Source organism: Myxocyprinus asiaticus, chromosome 37, assembly GCF_019703515.2.
Source record: "Myxocyprinus asiaticus isolate MX2 ecotype Aquarium Trade chromosome 37, UBuf_Myxa_2, whole genome shotgun sequence".
In the NCBI taxonomy this organism is placed as follows: Eukaryota; Metazoa; Chordata; class Actinopteri; order Cypriniformes; family Catostomidae; genus Myxocyprinus; species Myxocyprinus asiaticus.
Window position 1 is genome coordinate 30,514,001 of NC_059380.1, and position 7,622 is coordinate 30,521,622.

The window sequence follows — 7,622 nt, forward strand, 5'->3', positions numbered from 1 at the left end:
TGAATAGCTCTGATTATATGTGACTAGAGCCCTACAGATATGGGATTTTTGAGACCGATACCGATTACAGATATGGTGGCGATATATTTAATTTTTGAGCTGGAATGAAAACAGACCTTTTCTATGTGGATTGTGCACCGATTTTACACTGATATGACAATGCAAAGGTACTCAGAAGGCTGCTTTCTTAAACAAATATTTTTATCAAAGAATATTTGACATTATTATTATACATTGTCAACAAATTCTAGAAATGAACACTGAGAAAATAAAGAATAAATAAAAATACAATAAATAGCTTAATAAACATCAGTACTGTATGTTTAGTATAAGTCAATTGCTGACCATTTAAATAAAGAATAAATACAAATAAAATAAATAGCTAAATAAATATCAGTACTGTTTAGTATCGGTCAAATGCTGACCATTAAAATAAATAAAAATAAAAATAAAATAAATAGCTAAATAAACATCAGTATTACTGTTTAGTATCAATCAAACACAGACCAATTAAATAAAGAATAAATAAAAATAAAATAAATAGCTAAATAAACATCAGTATTACGGTTTAGTATCAGTCAAATGCAGACCATTTAAATAAAGAATAAATAAAAAAAAATAGCTAAATAAACATCAGTATTACTGTTTAGTATCAGTCAAATGCAGACCAATTAAATAAAGAATAAATAAAATAAAATAAATAGCTAAATAAACATCAGTACTGTATGTTTTGAATCAGTCAAATGCTGACCATTAAAATAAAGAATAAATAAAAATAAAACAAATAGTTAAATAAACATCAGTACTGTTTAGTATCAGTCAAATGCAGACCATTAAAATAAATAATAAATAAAAATAAAATAAATAGCTAAATAAACATCAGTATTGCTGTTTAGTATCAGGCAAATGCGGACCATTTAAATAAGGCCAATGTCGGGCACTAAATGTGACTTTCCTGTTCCTGTAACAAATACATGGAAAGTCTCTGGCTTTTTACCTCTAACTTTCTCTAAGCACCACTGTCTTACTTGATAGAAAATATATTTTTGTTTGGATTTCAGAGATCTAAGTAGATTGAGAGCATCTGATCTACACAAGACATTCAAACTAGGTTCAAATTGATTGCTTCTTTCATTTTGAATGGATAGATCAGGAATTATATCAACATGCTCATCAAGTTCTTTTGATGAATCTCTAATTTCTTGTTGACATTCCAAGCGCTCTGACTTCTGCTCAGGACACATCTTAAACATTTGCCAGTATGCTCTGGCTACATTTTACGAGGGCCCTACATCCCCCTGTGACAGGAGGACTCCTTGTTATTCTTCTTCTTCTTCTATATATGGTTTCTATGGCAGCCCATAGAACCGTTTGCGGGAAAGTTATGAAATTTGGCACACAGATAGAGGGCAGTCTGAAGTGCTACCATTGCAGATTTGGAGCCTTTATCTCAAACCCTCTAGTGCCACCAACAGTTCAAAGTTTCACTAATTTTTATGCTAATAACTTTTGAACGTAAGTCCTAGAGACAAAATTCTTGGTTTCAACCATGGTTTCAATTTCCGGCATTTAGAATTTTCGGAAAAATCTACTTTCTCGAGCTCGTCCTAGGCCGTTTGTCCGATTTGCACGAAAATTGACCTGCATCATCTGGAGGCACTCACGACAAAAATTTTGATAGACCAAAGCGTTTTTGAATGGCACTTCAACAAATTCAATGAAGAACGTTCAAAATTGAATTTTAGGCTGTATCTCCACAACGCTTTGACGGATTGTGGCGAAACTTGGTATATGTCATAGCCATCATGCCCTGAGGTGACATGCAGCGTTCCGGCGCAGTGCCCCCTATGGGTCAGGAGATATAAAAATGGCTATTTTTGCTTATAACTTCTGAATGGTTTATCCTAAAATCCAGAAACTGGACTCTTTAGATTCTGTGGGGCATACCGTGTCGAATGATACCAATTTTGCCTATGTCGGCCATTTTATATTTTGTTGTAAAATGCTGTATTTTACAACCCATTGGTGTATCGTTATGAAACTCGGAATGTGTTATCGGCATGATGCCCTAAAGGTGCTCAACAAGTTTCAGGACAGCGCCACGTTGTGGTAAAAAAATATAATGAAATATGTAAAAATGCTAATAACTTTTGATAATTTTAGCCTATTGTTATGACTCTGGTCTTGATAGATTCCTTGGGTCAAGCCAAGTTTTACAATTCCACATTAATCATGGTCAGCCAAACTTCCTGTCGGCCATTATTAATTTAATTGAAAACCTACTTTTCCGAACTCCCTAGATGGTTGGTCCAATTTTCACCAAATTTGGCTCAGATTATCTTTAGAACATGGCGACAAAAAGTTATTCAAAGATTTCAAACCATTCTCGAAGAAATTTGACGACGAGCACTCCAAATAAATTGTTAGCCTATAAATTGTTAATTGTTAATCAATTGTAAAGGGTTCCAGTAGGAAGGAAACAGGAACGTAAGAGCAGTTTTGGCACAGCGCCATCTACTGGTTATGAGATACAAAAAATAAATGGCTATTTTTACTTATATCTTCTTAACCGTTTGTCCTACAATCACGAAACTGGACTCTTTAGATTCTGTGGGGCATACCGTGTCGAATGCTACCAATTTTGCCTATGTCGGCCATTTTGGGTGTTGGCCATTTTTATGTTATTAACAATTTTATTGATTCCATATAATCTCTCTCTCTCTCTCTCTCTCTCTCTCTCTCTATCTATCTATCTATCTATCTATATATATACATATATATATATATATATAATGTATATATAAAATAAACAAACAAATAACAGAATATTTGGAATCACATTATATAATTTACAACCCTTCCCCCTGAACATTAACCCCCCCAGCCCTTATCCAACACAATCAGATACCCCAGTGGTCAAATGCCAGTTGACAAAGACACACAAACAGACAATAAAACAGTAGAAAATATTTAGAAATATATAAGTATATGTTCAAAGACAAAAAGGCTACAACACACACATTTAAAACAACACGTCTCCCTCCACTGCCCCTCCCTGAGAGCCTTCTAAAAAGCCTAAATTGCTGCCCCATTTCTTATTGAATAAATCCATTTTGCCTAGCCTGCTATGTGACAAATCTTCAAATGTCGATACCCTGCCCATCTCCGCACACCACTCACGAAACGAGGGTGCTCCAGCCGACTTCCATCCTCTAAAGATAACCTGTCTGCCTATCATAACACTGGCCAGGATCCAATTCTTCATGTACTTATCCCCTACATCAATGACCTCCCCATCACCTAAAATACAGAGTCTAGGGCAAAATGAGATTTGAGTACCTAATACGTCACCCATAAAACTCTGGACCCTCAACCAGAATTCTTGTATCTTAACACACCACCAAAAAACATGGGTTGTGTCCCCATCTTCTGATTGGCATCGCCAGCAGGTGAGTGTGCTTTAAGATCCAACCTATACAATCTAGAGGGGGTCCAATAGAATCTATGTAAAATCTTAAATTGCATAAGGCGCACCCTTGCATCTCTAGATGTAGACTTGATATTTCTTAGAATCCTAGCCCACACTCCCTCCTCCAATACCAAGTTTAGATCTTTCTCCCATAATCTCTTGAGTGAATTTGAAGCTGCGTCCCCCAGACTCTGAATTAGCAGGGAGTAATACACTGATGCCTCATGGCCTTATCGAAATGCAGTAATCACCACTTCCAGAGTATCTGCCACTTTAGGGGGTGTATACTACCCCAAAATAGTTCAGAGCAGGTGGTGCAGCTGTAAATACCTAAAGAACTGAGTTCTGGGAATCCTAAAATGTTGAGTCGTATTTTCAAAAGATCTCAACACTCCACTCTCATATAGGTCACCGAGTGTAGTAACCCCCCTCACAATCCACACTGACCAGCAGATAGGGGACTTATTAATACATAATTTTGGATTCTGCCTTATGCTCGAGGCAACATTTAAGTAAATATCCAAATTAAACACTCTGGACACTTGTCCATACCAAGTGCAAATGCGAGATAATGGGGTGTAACTCAACTTCTTCGATTAGTTTGATAGAAAGGCTTTGCAATGGCGAAATAGGGGCAAGAAATTCCTGTTCAAAACAAAACCAGGGAGGGGCTCTCTCAGGTGGAAGTGACCAATGAGCCAAATGTCTGAGACCGAATGCATAATAATAAAACAAAATCTTGGGTAGGCCTAGCCCACCTTTGTCAATCGGCCAATGTAACTTATTGAAATGTAATATGAGACGCTTACCATTCTATCAAATTGCTTGAAATAAGAGAGGGAGACATCTGCAAGGAGAGACTGTAGCAGGTAGTTGAATTTTGGAATACAATTCATTTTAATAACATTAACCATCCCGATCGTAGATAAATGTAATGAAGCCCACCTGTCCACATCGTTCAAAACCTTTTTTATTAAGGGGTCAAAATTAACTCTAACTAAATCACACAATTTTGCTGGGAATAAAATGCCCAAATACTTTATGCCCTGTTTAGGCTACTGGAAGATGCCCGGCTGAAAAGCCGTTACTGGGCAGTACGCTGTCAGAGCCAAAGCTTCGGATTTAGACCAATTGACTCTGTATCCTGAGAACTTGAATTCCTGAATAGGAATTAATAATTCTGTGGAGGCAAGGCATAGATCTAGTGGGTTCGGAGACGAATAATAAAATATCATCTGCGTAAAGCAAAAGCTTATGCGCCATACCTCCCACCAGCACCCCTGGAAATCATCTTCCTTTCTTATCGCAGCTGCTAATGGTTCCAGGGCAAGACAGAACAATAATGTGGAAAGAGGGCAACCCTGCCGGGTGCCCCTGTCCAGAGTAAAATAATCTGAAATTAATCCATTTGTTTGTACCTGTAGGTGCTACTGGTTGTTTAAATCAGTTTTACTATCAGAAATAATCGATAATTAATTGTTATTAATTATGGAATAATCAAATAACAATTAAATAATTAAATAGAATTTAACAAACTATTCTCCAGAAATGATCAATAATTAATTGTTATTAATTATGGAATAATCAAATAGCTAAATAGTAATTAAATAGAATTTAATTCATTAAACTCTATTCTCGGGGCACCACTCTTTGAAAAGAGAAAAATGATAGCAAGTTACTGACTGAGTCTCATAGAATAAAATCTACCCTGTAGGTTGAGTATCTTAATTGTTAATCAAAATAATCAACGAAGGGGAAAACTAGTTCAATTATTGGTACACAAATCCAACAGTAATCTAGTTACAGTTAGTTTCTAATACCAACAACATAATAGTATTCTGAGGTAACTTGGGAGTTCTTCACGTGGCAGAGGTTGGCTTCAACACAACATTCAAACAAAAACAAACAGGAGTACTTATAATATAACAAGATTTATTATAATCAAGCAGTAGTGAACACAGCCAATACTATCCGAATATAATCCAGTTAAAATCAATGATATCCTAAGCTAACAGTGGAGCTATATGCTAGTGTGTGTGTGTGTCCCGGTGTGGTAACAAAGGAATCAAAATGGAGGATCAGGTTCAAAATGGAGGGTTAAATCCAAAATGGAGCTAATACCACGTGCGGGTGGAAATGAGCGGACACACTAAGGGACTGACGGAACAGGCGGGAGAATTTGGTTGCCAGCCAGTGAACACAGCCAATACTATCTGAATATAATCCAAAAATAAAATCAATGATATCCTAAGATAACAGTGGAGCTATATGCTAGTGTGTGTGTGTGTGTGTGTCCAGGTGTGGTAACAAAGGAATCAAAAAATGGAGGATCAGGTTCAGAATGGAGGGTTAAGTCCAAAATGGAGCTGATTCCATGTGCGAATGGAAATGAGCGGACACACAAAGGAACTGACGAAACAGGCGGGAGAATTTGGTTCACCAGCCTGAGTCGAACACGAACCAAGGCACCGCTCACTCAATGAATATCAATGAGAGAGAGAGAGAGAATGAGAGCGAGCGGGAGCGAGGAAAAATGCATGCAGTTTAGTTAAGGGTAACCGCTCGTAACAGCGGGACTGAATTACTAGTTCAAATCACTCAACAAAACAAACGTAACCCCAAAAGAAACTAAAACAAATATCCCCACTTGAAACAGCGAGCAGAGTTTAACATACAAATATATATACATTCAAAACATCAGCATTTAGAATCAAAAATACGATTTAGATTCACAAGAAAAATCACAGTTTCTAAATTAAATCTGCCCAGATATCAAGCCTTACTTGGGAAATCCTGTGTGATTTCAGTAGGTTTGTCCGTTGGAATTCCTGTTGCATTGAGCGGTCAGGAGAAACGGTCTGGATGTTTCCTTGTCTTACGCTCGTCAGCGGAAAGACGCGTCTCTGCTTTATTCTTCGGATCCAGCGATGGGGAAGAATGCAGATAGTCAACGTTGAATGAAAAAGAGGGAGAAGGGAAACTGGTCGCCTTTCCGTTTTTCAAAATAAATTCACTGTTGCTTTACAGTGAAACTGAACCGGTTGATATAAGTATACTATAAGACTTGAACAAAGCTAAGTTAATCTTACTCTACCGTGGCCAAATGGTGAGGTTAGAAAAACGTGGTCTCTTTGTTCTCAGTCCAAATGGAGGGAAAACTCCTTCAGTACGTGCACAGTACAGATGTCCCTTTAGAGCCAGGCAGAGCTTAGCACAGAGAGAGCGAAATTCATCTGTCCGCGGGTTTTGTTGACGAGATGACGTCATCGGTCGTAGACCACTCGACCAATGGCGTTTAAGCCTGGGTCCATGGGCGGGACTTCGCATCCAGTTGTGAATTTGTGAAGGATCTTGGGAAACTGAGTTCAATGTCTCTCCTTTTGACCATAGAACAAAGAGCCATGCGGTCTCTGCTGCCATTTTAAGTGGGCCAAGGCCCTACATACCGCTGCTACAGGGTGTCTATAAAGCAACTTAATCCATCCAATAAATGTATTCCCGAACCCTTATATTTCCAAATTCTTAAAAAGATAATCCCATTCTACCATATCAAATGCCTTTTCGGCGTCAAGTGAGATGGAGTCTGATCATTCACCACTGACCGCATGGTATTGATGAAATGCCTAATGTTATTAGAAGAGCTACGGCCCAGAATAAACCCCATCTGATCTATATGTATAAGAGATGTCATAACTTAATTGGTTAGTCAAAAATTTTGACAATATTTTTACGTCTAGCTGGATAAGGGAAATTGGACGGTAACTCTTACACTGGCTTGGATCTTTGTCCTTTTTAAGAATCAGACTGATCCAGGCTTATGTCATGGTTGGCGGAAGCTTTCCATTCTTTAATGATTCCGTATAAACTTCTAACAAAAGTGCAGCCAGTTCTGTAGCATAAGATATAAAAAATTCAGCAGCAAAGCCATCTGGCCCCGGAGCCTTGCCTGCAGGCAAGGCCTTAATTACCTCGTCAAGCTCCTCCAAGGTTATCTCAGAATCAAGAGAATTTTTTTGCTCAGTTTTCAGTTTTGGGAGTTCTAATGGTTCCACAAAGTTTCTAATATCTTCATCAGTAGACGAAGACGTGGAACTATAGAGATCAAGATAGAATTCTTTAAAAGCATTATTAATATCAATGGCCGAGGTAAATA